This window comes from Macaca nemestrina, chromosome 1 (genome assembly GCF_043159975.1).
Source record: "Macaca nemestrina isolate mMacNem1 chromosome 1, mMacNem.hap1, whole genome shotgun sequence".
Classification (NCBI taxonomy): domain Eukaryota; kingdom Metazoa; phylum Chordata; class Mammalia; order Primates; family Cercopithecidae; genus Macaca; species Macaca nemestrina.
The window spans coordinates 14,911,430-14,929,849 of NC_092125.1; the positions used below are offsets into that span (position 1 = coordinate 14,911,430).

Below are 18,420 nucleotides of genomic sequence, written 5' to 3' on the forward strand. Positions count from 1 at the left end.
GGGTGATAAAATGCTGAGTTGATGACCATTACTAGGTCTCATAACAACTACCCGCCCTCCCCCAATATTGCTTCATGTATGATTAAGAGTCTGGGCTCTGGGCTTGGACCACCTGAGCTCATCTTCTGACTCTTTCATTTCATAGCTGTGTTGTGTTGCGCAAAGGATGAAAGTTGCTGGTGCCTCAGTCTTATATGGAAATGAGGAAAATAAAGGTACCTACTCTACTGAGTTCTAATTTGGTTTACATTATTTAATATGTGCACAGTGCTTAGAATAGTACCTGGCACATATTAATACTAAATAAATATTAGCTAGCAGCAGCAGCAGCATCTTCTGTGCTATATCTATATCTATCTATCTATCTATCTATCTATCTATCTATCTATCTATATTTATTTATTTTCCAATACTTACTAATGATGTTTCATTTATGAGTTGACCTGGTGGGAGAACATACTGCAGGCAAACTGACTATCTGAGGTCAGGACCTGAGTGACGTGTGTATGTGTGTTTCAGTACATTTGTTTTGTGTGTGTGTGTGTGTGTATCTGTCTGTCTGTCTGTCTGTCTGTCTATCTATCTATCTATCTACCTACCTACCTACCTACCTACCTACTTACAAGCCCACCCCCCCATCTATCTATCTCAGCTGATGTAGGAGTTTTGATCATCTCTCTGTCTCTGCAATATTGAGAAAAGAATCTGTGTTCTCTTAACTAGGGGTGACATAAAATAAGGAATTTAGGGGAATGAAATTGGTATCTTAATGAATGAGATATAGGCTGAGTATCCCTTATCCAAAATGCTTGGGACCAGAAGTATTTTGAATTTCTAATTTTTTTTTTTATTTTGGGATGTTTGCATATACACATTATCTCAGGGGATGGAGCCCAAGTCTAAACTAGAAAACCATTTATGTTTCTGATACATCTTGTACATATAGCCTGAGGGTAATTTTCTACAATATTTAAAATAATTTTGTGCATGTAACAAAGCTTTGACTACATTTTGACTGTGACCCACCAAAAGAGGTCAGGTGTGAAATTTTCCACTTGGGTCTTGTTGGTGCTCAAAAACCTTCTGATTTGAAGCATTTCAGATTTTGGATTTTCTGATGAGTGAGGCTTTCAGAAGGATTTGCTGCAATATATGTCACAAGGTGGCGAGGGTCTGGAATAGAATAGGAGTGGGTGGGAATGCGGTATATGAAGAAAGAAGTAGGGCATTGATGGAGAACTCATTCTTTTTCATTTAATGCAAATAAAATCCCTCTCTAGTATTCTGCATGGCATTTTTTGTTCTTTGGCATCCTCCAACCCTGCATACCATTTATAAGACAGAAATAGAGTCCTTGAAATGCAGAATTCTGTCTGCTTTTGTATGCAACATTGAAGATTAATGTTTGTGAGGACTAGATAGACAAGGACTAGGGGCAAAGTCACCAGCCAGGGTGTTCTTCCTCAGCGGTTGGAATGTGCACCATCAAACTCGCCTTGGCTTGAATGGCTTTTCCAAGTTTGGTTAGGAGATAAGCAGAGAAGTGCATTATCCTACTGTCAGCAGGGAGCCCTGGCCCCTCATGCCCTGGCCTTGGTGTGCTCACTCACAGACATTCCTCTTTCCTGAAGTTACTATGCAGGGATCCCACTTGACAATTGATTATGTGCCGTTTTCTGTGAAATTTCTCGAGTTTCTTTGTAATGTTTTGCATGTCTCTATGTAGTTGTTTTCCTAAATGGATGATCCTTTCCCTGGAAATACCAGACCATGTCTTATACCATTTGGTATCTTCTCCCATCTTCCCTAATGCCTGTACCAGTGTCTCTATGTGTCACAGCACTGAGAAGGCAACGAATAATCCACAAAAATCAGGCCAATGAATTAAAAATCTCTTTGGTGACACTGAATACACAGACTGTGCAGCGTGTTGGTGAAATGGAGAAGGAGTTGAAGACCTCACAGAATGGTTTTTTAATTAAGACTTTTGTATTTGTTCTCCAGCTGCTTGGAAATTCCAATAAGACAGTTTTAATTAGAACCAATGTTCACATTTCCCCCTGAGAACTATCAACATTTTGCTAACCCCCATTTTTAAGAATCAAGCTATGAAGACAATAGATAACTTACTCTGTATCTGTTTTTCCTTTTAAAAGTGGAGTTCAATGCATGTGATTTTTTTTTTTTTTAACCAAAACACTATCCTAGCATGTGGTCTATTTTGTACACAAATGCTACCATGTGCAGCATGTAATGAGTACGAAGTCCACAGTCACTTGCGCTGGTCAGTCTTACCTTTTGCTTCATCTGGATGCCTCCAGGAGCTGGGTTGTGGCACCCTCATGCAGAGGGACTTCCCAGACTGTGTGTATTCCTCCCAAGCCCCCAAGTGTCCTAAAAATAATTTCATAAATCCTCCATCAAGTCCCCATTTCTCTGTTCAGATGCCCCCTATTCCTTCCCTATTCCAGACCCTCAACACCTTGTGCATGATGAATTGTAGCAATCCTTCTGAAGGCCTCCCAGCCATCCAGCCCTCGCCTGACTTCTTGTGAAGTCTTGCATCATTTAGAATCTGTATCACATAATTTACAATTCAAACTTTCACCATCCTGAAAGATGGAGTATGATTTCATGACAGCAGGATATGTTTCTGGCCTTCCTGCTGTCTCTTGAAAAATGCTGAGCACAAACCTAGGTTCTTGGCTACTCCAGACAAGGGGCCAGGATGGATGGCTGGAATTGCAGGGAGGCCCGTGGGAGGGGTGTTGCCTACGCCTGCACCCTCTGTACCCCCTGCACCACTCATACCAGAGTGGGCCTTTCTGGGCAGTCATCAATAAAGAAAGTCAAAGAAAGCCATCACCAAGGTTCTGAAGACTTGTAGGCAATAGCCTGTATAAGGTAGGTAAAAATAAGTAGACATAGCTGGCAGTCAGACATCTGGGTTTGGAAATAATGATTCAAATCGATGCACTGAAGGTAGGAGTGCCAACTCCAGAGAACCAGGCAGGGACAGCTGGAGTGAGCCCATGCTGGCAATTCCCTGAATGCAGCAGGTGTCAGATGATGACATAATGCACACATGATTCAATAAGGGAATGGGGAATACAAGGAAAAGGTGACAGAAAAGCAAGAGAGGGACCTGAGGAGCGCTGACCAGAGAGGCACTTCATGTAGCCTCATTAGTAAAGACCCCAGGGGCTGTGACTTTCCTACGAGGGCTTCCAAGTCCACCTGAGAGTTCTGATTCTGTGCAGACCCCATGGCACATCCAGGGCAATGAGTCTGCTGTCCACACTGGCTGGGAGAAGTAGCAGCCAGGCAAGAGAACAAACAAACAGGGGCAGGCAACCACCCACCAAGAGGGTATGTAGAACCAGGCAGCACGCCATTTGGAAAGCAAGTCTATATGGGAATGGTCACTATCATGGAAAGGAAAAAGAGTGGAAAAACACGAGATTTAAGAAAAATCCAATGCTGTTCTAGAAGCATCTTCAGAAAGAGCAATAAAGCTTCTTTGAGGAAGTCACAGGACACAGATTCTCTAGGGTGGAAGGGATCTTAAAGAGCACCAAGGCCAAGTCCTCATTCATCTCTTGACATCCTTCATGACTCATCTGAAGGTGGTTGGACTGGTCTATGTCCGCACCGTACCCTCACCCCACAATCCCAATCCACCCTATCTCAGAACAATGTCAAGTGCAGGGGAGGATCACAGGTGAAGACGTTACTCCAACAGTATACTTGCGAAGACATTCTGGAAGTGCTACTTCTTCTTCTTTTTTTTTTTTTTTTTTTTTTTTTTTGAGGCGGAGTCTCGCTCTGTCGCCCAGGCTGGAGTGCAGTGGCGCGATCTCGGCTCACTGCAAGCTCCGCCTCCCGGGTTCCCGCCATTCTTCTGCCTCAGCCTCCCGAGTAGCTGGGACTACAGGCGCCGCCACCACGCCCGGCTAATTTTTTTGTATTTTTAGTGGAGACGGGGTTTCATTGTGTTAGTCACTTCTTAACCTGTCTGGTCTTACAGTCTGTGGCTGAAGTGAGTTTCTCCACTTCTAGAACACTTTAGGTCTTGTTTCCTGTCCTCTTTGAAAAGTCTTATTAATAATTACCCGCTGCCCTTCTATTACTCCTACTTTTCACACCTTGGAAAATATACACAGTTCTAGAATATTCCATTAGGAGGGTCAGGTAAGGATTCTTAAATATGAACGGATTTTATCACTCTCTGGCTGTTGTCTTCACACATTTCTTTCTTTCTTTTTTTGAGACAGAGTCTCACTCTGTTGCCCAGGCTGGAGTGCAATGGCACATTCTTGGCTCACTGCAACCTCCGCATCCTGGGCTCAAATGATCCTCCTGCCTCAGCCTATCAAGTAGCTGGGACTACAGACATGCTCCACCATGCCTGGCTAATTTTTGTACTTTTTTGTAGAGACAGGGTTTTGCCATGTTCTCCAGGCTGGTCTTGAACTCCTGGACTCAAGCGATCTGCCCACCTTGGCCTCCCGAAGTGCTGGGATTACAGACGTGAGCCACTGCATCTGGCCTTGTTGTCGTCACACATTTCTTAAATGGAGCTCAATCCCTGCACTCATTAATTGAAGGTCAAGGAATTATCATTATTCACTGGGATTATGGTACCAGATTGATTTACTAGCAATATTTTAGTTTTTCTTTGTGTGCAAAGTCTATTCATGATACGATAAAACCTGAGACACAAATCTCGATGAATGAAGTTTTTGTTTTTGGCAAATGTATTATTATTAAATAACACCAATGCATAATAAATAACATTTTAAATTTTATAGCACCTTTTACATTTTCCCTGATGGGTCTCTCAAGGGACCTCACAAACACCTTTTCAATCAAAGATAACAGAAAGAGCATTATTTCTCTTTTGCAAAAGGAAAAAACTCTGAACCAGAGAAGGTGAGACATTTACTAATAATTCTGTTTTCGGTTTCTGTATTACTAGCTTCCACAAGAGTTCAGCAACAAGATTTCAAGGACTTTTCTTTTTAACTATCTGAAAATAATGAAGAATGACTCATCATACTATAGGTACCCTGCATATGCTTCAAAATAAGTGTGTTTTTTGCTCAGTTCTTGTGCCTTCCTGGACCGTCATGACAATAGGAATAAACCTATGTAGAAAGTCTATCTCAGTAGTAACCATTGGGGCCACAAAGTGGACTCGACTGACTCATATTTCCCACACATCTTTAAAATTACAGCTAGCCTCTGACTATTTTAGAAAGCCTATGATTTGAACTTCATCCGAGTTTTAACTGCAATAAAATTCCACAGGAAATGGGTTCTTTAGAACCCAAGAAGTGCACACTTAGGCTATTGCCTATAATCAGATTATTCTGCTGTTGGACCTGTGTTGCTGGAGAGAAGACGATCCCTTCTTCCCAGAGGAGGCCATGTTTTCCCATATCACAACATGCATGGAGTTGGCATTGGTCAACACTAACCCTCCTATAAGCATCATGAGGACAACTTTTGAGCAGCGTCATCAAGCCTGCCTCTCCTGGGCCACTGAAACACCTACCTCCCACCTTGACAAGCCCTGCGTCAGGCAGGCATCATCCCAGTTTGGCCTTACAAGTTGTTACACAGAACATCCTTCAAGAGTGACGCCTGAAACAATCAGTTGCCTTTTTGTCTTGCAAAAAGCCTTTGCTCTCATCTCAGCTTAGAATGTCCATCCATCACAATGAAAAGGGCTGGGCCAGCACAGACCTCCAGAATGTGCAATGAGCTTTGTGGGCAATTACCACTTTCTCCAAGGGCTCTGTAGGATGAGGGTGAAGTGAATGTCATTGGAACAGTAGCATTGTGGTCTAAAAGCTGCATTCTGCCACAGATCGACATGATGAAATGCTTAATTTAGCCTACAATTATTTATCTGTATCACTGGCCATACCTCAACCACATATCCCTCGATATGTAAACAACAATAGATTTATTTGTTTTATTTCTGAGAAGATAAGCTGAGAATTCTTTATAAAGTTGTAGAATGGACCCTCTCCTTGAGGCTGGTGGCTTCCCTTTCTGAAGCCAAGATTATTTTATGACTCACTGGCAGAAGCAAAACGACTCCGAGATGTTTTCCTGGTGTGGGAGGAATTGAGGTAGGGGGCAGGTGCCAAAAATGTTGCATGGCCAAAATGAACGAAAACAAAATCCACACGTAAGAATGAAAGAAATCAGGAGGTATTAGTTTTCATGCATTAGCGAGAATTTTTAATCCTTGTAACTCAGTTTGTCCTAGAAGAGCGAGTGAACAATGGGCATGGGTGTGTGGGCTTTAATGAAGACGTGAAGGTTAGTGTTTTGGTCCATTTAGTGTTGCTATAAAGGAATACCTGAGGCTGGGGAATTTATAAAGAAAAGAGGTTTGTTTAGCTCATGGTTTGCAGGCTGTACAAGAAGCGTGGCACCAGCACCTGCTTCTGGTGAGGCCTCAGGGAGCTGCCACTCATGGCAGAAGCAGAAGGGGAGCCAGTATGTGCAGAGATCACATGGCGAGAGGGGAAGCAAGAGAGAAGGGTGGGGTGCCAGCCATTTTTTAAACAACCAGCTCTTATGAGAACTAATAGGGCGAGAACACACACATCCCAAATCCAGGAGTTCTATTCATGGGAACTAATAGGGTGACAACTCACACACCCCAGAATCTATTCATGCCCCCATGACCCAAACATCTGCCATTAGGCCCCACATCGAATAATGGGGATTGAATTTCAACATGAGATTTAGAGGTGACTGACATCCAAACTATGGCACTTAGAAATATAGCACGCTCTGCAACTCACCAAGGGGTGCCAGTTTTGGAATGTAAAGGGAGGGCAGCATGCACGCCTGGGTGGGTGGGTGGGGGTTGGGACACACTGGGCTGCAGGAAGGATGGACAGTGACCAAAACAGGTACTTTTGTCAACTTAGCATCTATCAGCCCTGCATTTGATCTTGGGCATCACTGGAAAATGTACCACCTGGTTGATCTATTCTGTTCTATTCTGCCTACTTCCCACCTTGCTTGTATAGGGAACACTTTAGACACCATCTCTCAGTAATCAAGGTTTCATAATGTCACCAGCTGTGGGAAGGGTGAGGCCCCTTTTTTGCTTCTGTTAACAGTTCAATGCCAGGAAATGGTCCTCTTCCAATTAAAATATTCCTTAAAATATTAAATTAAATATTCTTTAACATATTAAACTCAATATTGGATTTGTAAAAATATTTATACTACATGAAAGGTGAAATACAATATGCTCAACAATAAGCTTAAAAACTAGAACATTTTCAGTAACTTTGAAGACCCCATGAGCCCTTCCTTTTCCTCAATAGGCTACTATTATCATGGGCTTATATTCCCTTTGTGTTTTTATAGTATGTATAATAGGTATGTACTGTGTGTGTGTGTGTGTGTGTAATCAACATATAGTTTAGGTCTGCAGGCCTTAAACATCACATCAGTGGAATCACACTGTATTCATCTGTCATTTGCTTTAGTTTTTTTGTCTAACACTAGGTTGTAGAGAGTCCTCCATGGAGAAGTCTATTGCCAAGGTCTGCTGATTTTCACTGCCATATGATATTCCATCGTGTGGCACATGGAACAATGGGGATCAAATTTCAACATGAGATCCCCATGTTGATATCTCAATCTGGGGTGGACATGGTAGGGCTGGTAGGAAGTGGTCAAATTACTTCCATTCCTCTGTTGGAACATTTGGGTTGCTTTTGGGTGTTCTGTTATTACAAACATTGCTGTCTGCTATGATTCTTTTTTGTACAGTTTCTTTGGATTCCAATCCATAAAAGCCTAGGATGGAATAGTCAGGTCATAAGTATATAACCATGTGATTCATATGGACGTTTTGGTCAATGATGGATTGCATATATACCGGTGGTTTCTAAGATGATAATACCGTATTTTACTGTACCTTTTCTATGTTTAGATACGTCTAGATACACAAATACTTCATTGGGTTACAGTTGCCTACAGTATTCAGTACAGTAACACGCTGCATAGGTTTGTAGCCTAGGAACAATTAGGCTATCCCATTATAACCTAGGTGTGCAGCAGGCTACACTGTTGAGGCCTGTGTAAGTACACTATATGATGTTCACACAACAACGAAATCCCCAAGGATACGTTTCTCAGAATGTATCCCCAATGTTACATGATGGAAGACTATATGTATATGATGTAAAAATGTTTTAAAAAGGAATAGTAAATATTTATCCTTCTACTGACAATAATATAGGTTCAGATGTTGCACATCCTCACCTCGCCTGATACTGGCTGCTTTATTAGTTCTGCCGTCTTGGTGGGCACAAAAAGCATAAACAGTTGGTTTTAGTTGGAGTTCGAAGATTACTACATAAGTGGAGCATTTTCTTTTTTCATGTTCGTTGGCCATTTGTGTCTTTTCTACATGCCAGTCAAAATCTTTTGCCCATTTTCTACTGTATTTTTTGATAATATGCAGAACTTTTAAAAATATTTAAGTTTTTTGAGAAATGGAGTGCTCATTCTACACCAGGCACTACTCTAGGCTGTGGATACAGCAGTGAATAAAACAAAGTCCTTCTCCTCATGTATCCTAGTACAGAGAGCAAGCAAACACATATAGAGTAAATAGAGAGTGTGTCAATGCTCCTGTGCATTATAAAGAAAAACAGAGCTGGGTGGGAGAGACGGAGTGGGATTGCTGAGCTGTAGGGTCAGAAAAAGCCTGAAGGAGTGATATTTGAGCAAAGGCCTGAACAGACCAAGAGGGTGAGGCCTGCAGATGTCATGGGAAGAGCCAATGAGGAGGAGCAAACACAAAGGGCAGGGGACCTGAGGAAAGGCTGGTGTGGGTGGAGCCTGGGAGAGAGACCCAGCTGAGAAGGGAGGAGAAGGATCAGGGCCTCCATCATGCCGGGTACATAGATCTGGCTTTCATTTTGAATGATGTGATGGGTGAACCAGGGGTTTGGGTAGGGGAGTAAGAGGAGGCTTCTGTCTGAAGGACTGTTCTGTGTTGAGAACAGACTGCAGGGAGGTAAGGAAAGAAGAATGAAGAACGCCTAGGAGGCTAATCTTGTGATACAAGGGAGAGAACGATGTCTTAGTCTGGGGGGGCCATGGTGGGGCTGGTGAGAAGTGGTCAGTTTCTACATATGTTCTGGAAGTACAGTCAAAAGGGGTCCCTGCTGGCTTGGCTAGGGTCATGAGGGAAAGACAGGCATCAGAAATAATGCTGAGGCTGGATGCAGTGGCTCATACCTATAATCCCAGCATTCAGGGAGGGTGAGACAGGAGGATTGCTGGAGTCCAGCAGTTGAGGCCAGCCTGGGTAATATAGCAACACCCCATCTCTACCAAAAAAAAAAAAAAGAATAATGCTGAGATTTTTGCCCTGTGCAACTGCAAGAATGGTGCTGCCATAATTCGAGGCGGGGAGGATTGTGAGAAGAATAGAACATGAAGGGTTTGATTTTTTGCATGTTATATTTGAGATGTCTATTTGCTATTCGAGGGCAGGTGTTGAACAGTCAGTTGGTTATAGGTTGTGAAATCCATGAGAGGTCCAGGCTGAGGGCATGCATTTGGGGGTCATCATCAGGGAGAAATGAGACAGGAGGGGCTCACCTAAGAAGCAAGTGTAGACACTGCCCAGGGGAGGACAACAGACTGAGTGTGGGGCCCTGGACTGTTCAGAGGTCAGGGAGGCCAGAGGAACCAGTAAAGCAGCCTGAGAAGGAACAGCCAAAGAAGGGAGATGACAGAAAAAATTCAGTGTCCCAGGTAAACAATAAGGAGGGATCAAGTGTCAGGTGAGGTAAAAGGAATACTGGCCAGGTATGGTGGAGCACACCTGTAGTCCTGGCTACTCAAGAGGCTGAGGCAGGAGGATCACTTGAGCCCAGGAGTTTGAAGCCAACCTGTGCAACATAGCAAGGCCCCTTCTTCACAAAAATTTAGAAATTAGCGGGCATGATGGCGAGAGCCTGCAGTCCTAGCTACTCAGGAAGCTGATGTTGGAGGATCACTTGAGCCCCCGTTTGAGGCTGCAGTAATGGTGGAGCTATAATCATGCCACTCCACTCCAACATGGGTAATAGAGCAAGACCCTCTGCCAACAAGACGAGAAAATAAAAAAAATTAATAGTAAGTTGACAACTGAGAATGGCCACTGGATTTGGCAATATATGACTGACAAGAGCCCATCCACAGTGGCGTGGGTTTAAGAGAGAAAGGGTGACAGAGTACAGACTACTCTTCTAGTGAGTTTTGCTGGATTCAGAGAGATAAATAAGGTGGCATTTGGCCAGGTGTACTTTTTAAATTCTTAGAGCTATCATATTATAATGAGCAGATGAGCATGATCCAGCAGAAGGTGGGAACAACTGCTGGAGTGAGGTCTTTGAATAGATATCAAGTGGAAGTTTCCTTGTGCCCACCCGGAGGGTTAATCTCAGATAGGGTGTGGTGAATGGTATTTGGATATTAACCTTTTTCAGTTCTTTGTACTGCTAATATTTCTGTATTGCTAATATCTCCTCCCAATTTATGGCATTTTTTTTTTAGACAGAGTCTTGCTCTGTTGCCCAGGCTGGAGTGCAGTGGCGTGATCTTGGCTCATTGCAACCTCCGCCTCCCAGGTTCAAGTAATTCTCCTGCCTCAGCCTCCTGAGTAGCTGGGATTACAGGAACATGCCACCACGCCTAATTTTTGTATTCTTTTAGTAGAGACAGGGTTTCACTGTGTTGGCCAGGCTGGTCTCGAACTCCTGACCTCAGGTGATCTGCCCGCCTCAGCCTCCCAAAGTACTGGGATTACAAGTGTGAGCCACCGTGCCAGGCCAGCATCTGGACTCTTAAAAGCTCCCCTGGTGATTCTAATGTCAGCCAGCATTGAGCACAAGTGTCCTAGCTTTCTAGTGAGTGACACTAGTAAATCTCAAGTGTTGGCTGTCTCTAAGTGCTGCTTTTAGGATGTCACCCTCCCCCAGTGGTTCTTAAACTTCAACTGCATTAGAATTACCCAGAGGACTGGGCCTCAACCCCAGAGTTTCTGTTTCAGGTCTGGGGTAGGACCTGAGACTGCAATTCCAACAAGCTCCTGGGTGGTACTCATGCTGTTGCTCCAGGGACCACATTTCGAGAACCTGCCAGCCTTAAATCAAGCCTCAAAACGCTGTTGCATACTCTCCTGAGTCAACAAAGCCCATAAATGTAGACGCAAGCAAGATGAATTTTACTTAAGATTTCACAAGGGAGGTGGAACAGAGGGTTTATTTTGCACACTAATAATTTTAATAAGAATTAAAATTCTCATTGGAAATTCCTGTACTCCTTTAACATTCTTTCAGCTCTCTTTAAAATTCTTGTTCTTTTAAAATTCGTATCTCTTTTAAGTTCCCCATACTCAATAGAACCTAAATATGCCTTAACTTCTAGTCCCCAACTCCCAGATTTTTCTTATCATGCTTCTGTTAGTCTCTCCCTTTCTTGAACGGAGTTTCTCAATTTTAGCACCCAGCCCAGGATTAGCGGGATCAATCATTGGAGTTATGGTACATAGCAACTCCTTTTTTCACCAGCAGTCTTGTGTGTATCTTATGTGTCTGATCCCATCAGCAGGGTACCCAAATGCAAAGTCTCATGATCACTGGCACATCTGCTCCGGATATGAGCTGTAACCCAGAACTGTGGCGACCTGGGAATGTAAGCAGCTTGCTCTTGTTCCAAGGCCAAGTCCATTAGTCAAAGGGCTGTTTGCCTAATAGAGACTCAGCTCTGTGTTAGAATACAAACAGTCCTGTTTTCCTAAAGCCAGCTGAATTCCAATAACCTGCACCTTGGGGCTAGAAAGGAGAAGTGGGGAACACAGTCTGTGACTTGGCGGTGCAGAGGGTCTCACGACCTGCCCTCAGACCACAGCCAGAACCGCATTCTGTAGCAGTGCCTGAAGCTGTTGCAGATTGCAGCTTACCTGCAGGATCCAGGCTAATGGTATGGGTACCAGAGAGGCTTCATTTGGCTTACTCAGGTCCTAATTCTGCCAAAGTCAAATGCCAGAGGACCTCCCGAGGACCAGGAAGGGAATGATAAAAACAGCTTGCCTAGAAGGAAGTAGAACTGCTTCTTTCTCCTGTAAGAAGAGCCAGATCCTAGAGCAGCCACCGCAACCACCACCATTCCTGAGTGTCAGCCACGTGCCAGGCACTGGCGAGGGCTTTTATTAATGCATTTATTCTCAAAGTATTTCTTATAGTCACATCAAACAAGCTTGTTAGGTCAGTCTATTAACCTTATCTCACAGGTGAGAAAACAGAAGCTCAGAAGAAGAAATACCTCGCCTAGATCCAGCAAGCAAGTCAGTGCCACAGCAGGGCTCTCCCCCTGCTAGTCCGAGGTTATCCTTCTCACTGATAATTACTAGCACATTGCTTCACACTCTTTCTCCCTTTCCTAAAGTAACTCCCTCCCCTTTGTAGCACATTACAGAATGCCCTGAAAGTTGAGGTTTTGTTTGTCATCACTTTACCCTCCAGCATTTAATATGGTGCATGGCACATCGTAAGTGCTCAGTAAACGTTTGTTGAGATGAACACCAAGAGCTTCCTCTTTACCCAACCAGGCAACAGTCCTGGGGGGAGCCTTAGAGGCTGGGGAGATGTCAATACCTTGGAGATAGAGGGGTGAAGGATTTCTCATCTGCGAACTCAGGTTTGAGTCTCTGCCCTGCTGTTCACTGGCTGTACGACACTAGTTAAGCCCTCTCGTTTTTCTTACTCACCTTATCCATGTATATCCTTAGCGGGTGCAATAGTGTTTCCAAATAATAACCTCACTCCTACTAGCATGATCACTATGGGAATCCCAGGCTTGTCACACCGCTTTTGTCATGGGCGTTTGAACCAGAGTGACTCCATTTTGAGTAGACTCAGTAAAATGGGGCTGAGACCTGCTGGGCTGCATCCCCAGGAGGTTAGGCTTTCTTAGTCACAGGATGAGATAGGCACAAGATACAGGTCACAAAGACCCTGCTGATAAAACAGGATGTAATAAAGAAGTCGGCCAAAACCCGCCAAAACCAAGACGGTGACAAAAGTGACAGCTTGTCATCCTCACTGCTCATTGTTATACACTCATTATAATTCATTAGCATGCCAAAAGATTCTCCCACCAGCCCGTGACCATTTACAAATGCCATGGCAAGATCCAGAAGTTATCCTATATGGTCTAAAAGGAAGAGAAGCCCTCAGTTCCAGGAATTCCCTGCCCCTTTCCCAGAAAATTCAAATAAACCACCCCTTGTTTAGCATGTGATCAAGAAACAACCAGAAGCCCTTAGGGCTTCTCTGCCTATAGAGTGGCCATTCTTTTATTCCTTTACTTTCTTAATAAACTTGCTTTCACTTTCTTCTGTAAACTTGCCTCTAATTCTTTCTTGCATGAGATCCAAGAATCCTCTCTTGGAGTCTGGATCAGGACTCCTTTCTGGTAACACTTTCTCAGGAGGTAGCCTGGATGGGTTGCCACCAGCCATCTCCACTTCGTATTGTGTTAGCCAAAATTTTACTTAACAAAATTATTTTCATTTTTAAGGGAAAAAGAATTTCAGTCCTTTAACTCTTCCATCTTTCTAGGTTTGGCTTCATGTGAAACAGAAAACTTTAGGTGCCCATACCTGTTTGATGTTTAACTATTTCCCTCGCATGGGAACTCTGTGTATACTTGGAGGTTACAATCAACGGTGGCGAACACAGGAAGTCCATCCAGTAAAGTGTCTTGTTTTTGCTGTTGGGTAATTTTGGTCGAGGAAATGGAGGGAGAAGTGAGGCACTAATGTATGCAGAGTTTCTCCCGGGTGCCTCGTGCTTAATCAGGAAATGACTCACCTGAGCCTCATACTAACCTGACTACATTAAGATAATTTGTTATTCCCCTTCTTTCTTTCTTTTTTTTTTTTGAGACGGAGTCTCGCTCTGTTGCCCAGGCTGGAGTGCAAAGGTGCGATCTCGGCTCACTGCAAGCTCTGCCTCCCGGGTTCATGCCATCCTCCTGCCTCAGCTTCCTGAGTAGCTGGGACTACAGGTGCCTGCCACCACACCCAGCTAATTTTTTGTATTTTTAGTAGAGACAGGGTTTCACTGTGTTAGCCAGGATGGTCTCAATCTCCTGACCTCGTGATCCACTGCCTTGGCCTCCCAAAGTGCTGGGATTACAGGCGTGAGCCACCACACCTGGCCTGTTATCCCCCTTCTATAGATGAAAAAGATGAGGCTCTGTAAAATTAAGCAGTCTGTCCATAGTATTAAGATAACTGAATTCCATATCCCAAGTCCTGACCCCAGAATGTTACCCCTCAGCCTAGGCTAGTCTTACTGTTCAAAACTCAAAGGAGGAGGACCCAGGATGGAAGACCATGATCTCCGTCCAGAGGGCTCTCTGGGATCCTGAGCAGAACTCACATAGAGAAGCCCCAAGATCCCCAGGTGGCTTATGTCTTAATTTTAGATGGCCATCACTGAATGCTTTTCTGAATTACAATGTGAAATTTCACTTCTTTGGTCTAAACAAGTAGTTTTTTTTTTTTCCTTTAAGTGAGAACATAATGAAGAAGAACAGAAGGGCATATTTTCACTTTTGGGTCCATATGGCAGCCTTCATGAAGTGCAGAATGTCTAGAGGTGGAGCCTCGGGATCAGCATTTAACCAGCTTCCTGGGTGATTCTTCTACACAATAAACCCTGAAAACTACTTTGAGACATAGTAACCAGTACTAAGGAGTGTGATGTACAGAAAAGAGAATATTCACTTTTCATACCAACTGATTTCAAGTATATGGAAGCTTCAAAAGATTTAATAATCAATTTACCTTTTTTTTTTTTTTTTTGCCATAGAAGTTAAACACCATCTCCCCACCTGTCCTACACTATCCATTTGCCTTGGAAACTTCGTGTTCAGGAGTAGCTCAGAAAACTACTAAGGGCAGTTTAATCTCTATCAAAATTAACTCTTAATGAAAGGGGCCTGAATTAATTTGATTTTATTATATTGAAGCTGTGATTTCAGGGAGGCTGACTTGAGTAACAAACTCCCATTCTTCCACTTGGCGAACCATATGATTAGTAAACACTTTCTCTACTGCAAAACCACTGTCTCAGTGAATTGGCTTTATCTGTACAGTGGGCAAGAACTGCAGGTGATTACACTGTCAGATGATTACAAAACCAAAGGCTTCCTGTAAGCATTACAGACTAATCACAGGTCCAACCTACACTGGACATTTATACTTAAATAGGTAAAGCACCTATAAAGGAATGCTTGTTAAATCTCTCCTTCCTGGCTTAGGCTGATCATTTCAACCTTGTCAATATGTTTTTAAATCTCAGTAGGGCCATCCACTGTATTAGCTATTATTTTTGCTTGATTTCATCTAACCATTTGATTTTTAAAATGCATCCTCTTTTTGGAAGGCACTTTTACAACTTTCTTATTGCAGTCTCTGTAGTTAGGAAATTGTATGGAAAACAAAATTCACCCCAACATAAAATTATTCCCTAATGAACCAGCTATAATACAATATGAAAGTATTTCTAACTCAAATATCTTTCCCTTTTCAACACTGGCATCTATGTCCATCCTTTGATTCAAATCCTTGTCCATCTTCTTTTGCTGTGTGCAAATACATGGCAATTTGTTACAAAGCAAATGGCAAATCTTAAAAAGATAAAACCAAACCAGTAATCTATGGCAGTGATGTTGGAGAACAACTCAAATCATACAAAAAACCACTGGCCAACTAGAAAGGGCAGATTTAGGAGAATTAACAACTAAAGAAGAGAAATTCAACAACGATAACTTCAAAGAGGGTTTAAAAGAGAATGACTTGAATATTAAAGGATTTAGAGGAGACTGGAAAAACTGACAAAGTACTTGAATATTTGAATATTTATGTAAAAATCCTTTTCTTTAGGATCATGGAGTAAAAGTCAAGCATAAAGTGACAGACAACATATTGCACTATTATAGTTTGGTCATAAAATTATATCCCCAAGCTACTTATCTCACTTTAAAAATATTAACTTCATTAAAGTATAATTTACATACAATAAAATGCACCCACTTTAAGTTGTATCTATGTGTTTTGATAAATTTTTATTACCATGAAACCATTATCATATCAACTGAAGAGTGACAAGGTTCATAAATTTAGAAAGGAGAGCTTTCTCATAAACAGTTGCAGCCTAAAGGGTGGCCACTCGGACAGGCTGAGAAGCATAGCCTCTGGCCAGGAAGCTGGGAGCAAGCACTTCAAGGGTCAAAGGAATAAGACAGGGATTTATGCTGGATGGGGTGGCCAAATATACATATTCAATAAGCTATAGGAGCAGTCATGAATATTTACAGAAGGAGAAACATGCACATGCACAACTGAGCTTCATGCTCCTTTGGGGGTCCCATGTTAGACAAATGGTGGCACTAGCATAATCTGATGGTGGAGTTTTTGGTTCTCTGACATCAAAAGGTGAAGAAGAGGATACAAAAACCCTCATGCACATCATTCATAGACTGGCTGGAACCACTCCATGGGCAGTCGTCTCTTATCAGGAAGGAATGCTGGTTGGTTGTTTTGTCAAAACCACGAAACAGAGGAGCAGTCATGAGGCTGTGAAATCACTGATGAAGTCTTTTGAAAGGGCAGGTTTCTGGCAAGCCCTTAGGCAAAAGAGCCTAATAACAGTTAGCAAAGGAGAGGATAAAAGGAGGCTTATCCGACCATCCCATCATAGCTGAAAATTCAGCTTCCAAGCTTCTTCTGGGGTCCTCTTGGCCAAGAAGGAAGTCGGTTCAATCATTGAGGGGAGCTTTGAATTTTATTTCTATTTCTCAGCCACAATCAAAATATAGAATATTTCCATCACCCCCCAAATTTACTTAATTCACTTTTTATTAATTCTAATAATTGATCATTGCATTTGTAAACTACATTTTGAAAATGCTTTTCACCATTTTTAGCTTCATTTTTCAAAAGTCCCAATCAAATATTTTTTCCACTCTTAATATGATATTAAAAAGATGAATAGACTTTATTTTTCAGAGCAGTTTTAGGTTTACAGAAAAAATGAGCAGAAAGTAGAGGGAGTTCTCATATACTCCCTCCTCCCCATTATTAACATCTTGCATTGATGTGGTACATTTGTTACGATTGACGAACCAGTCGTGATTTATTATTATTAACTAAAGTCTGTAGTTTAAATTAGGGCTCACTCTTTGTGTTGCACAATTTTGGATTTGTAGGGTTTTTGGTGTTTGTTTTAAATAAACGCATAATGTCATGTTATGTACCATTACTGGGTCATACAGAATTCTTTCACTGCCCTGAGTGTTTTAATCCCCCAAGCTCCACTGATTCATCCCTCCATCCCCAACCCTTCCAGGGTCCAAATCACCACTGATTTTTATTGTCTCTATAATTTTGCCTTTTCCAGAATGTTATGTAGCTGGAATCAAACAGTCTATAGCCTTTTCAGACTGGCTTCTTTCACTTAGTAATATGCAATTAAAGTTGTTCAATGTCTTCCAAGGGACATCTTGGTTCTTCTGATTTTTGGCAATTACAAATAAAGCTGCTATAAGCATCTGTGTGCAGGTTTTTGTGTAGATATAAGTTTTCAGCTTATTTGGGTAAACACCAAAAAGCACAATTGCTGGATCTTACGATAAAAGTATGTTGAGTTCTGTAAGAAAACACCAACCTGTCTTCTAAAGCAGCTGTGCTATTTTGCATTTCCCCCAGCAATGAATAAGAAGAGTTCCTGTTGCTCCACATTCTCACCAATATTTGGTGGTGTCAGTTTTCTAGATTGTGGCTATTTTAATAGGTGTCTAATGGTATCTCATTGTTGTTTTAATCTGCAATTCTCTGATGACATGATATTGAGTATCTTTTCATATACTCATTTGCTATCTGTATGTCATCTTGGTGAGGTATCTTTTTGGATCTTTTGCCCACTTTTGAATTGGGTTTTCATGTAGTTTAGTTTTAAGAGTTCTTTGTACATTTTAGATGTCAGTCTTTCATCAGATGTTTTGTAAATATTTTCTCCCAGTCGGTGGCTTATCTTTTCATATTCTTAACAATGTCTTTCACGGAGCAGAAATTTTTAATTAATAATGACATTTAAAAATAAATTATGTAAAAAACAAATTATCTTGTAATAACAAAGACCTCAGTCATATCTGTACATCTTAGTTGCTAACAAAAGTACTTAATAAGTCAGGATCAAAGTACAAGTTCAGTGGTGAACATCTGGATGTCTCCCTCCAGATTGGCAATGATGAACTAAAACATGTTGACAACGATTTTTCAGCTGATTTGGCATATTTTTATAAAGAAAC

The 18,420-nt window shown here is 42.1% G+C and overlaps 1 protein-coding gene across 2 annotated transcripts in view; it reads right to left on the minus strand.

Annotated features, from left to right (window-relative positions):
• LOC105464118 (solute carrier family 35 member F3) overlaps nucleotides 1-18,420 on the minus strand; it is a 409,658-nt gene that overhangs the window by 50,316 nt on the left and 340,922 nt on the right. The window lies entirely within an intron of this gene.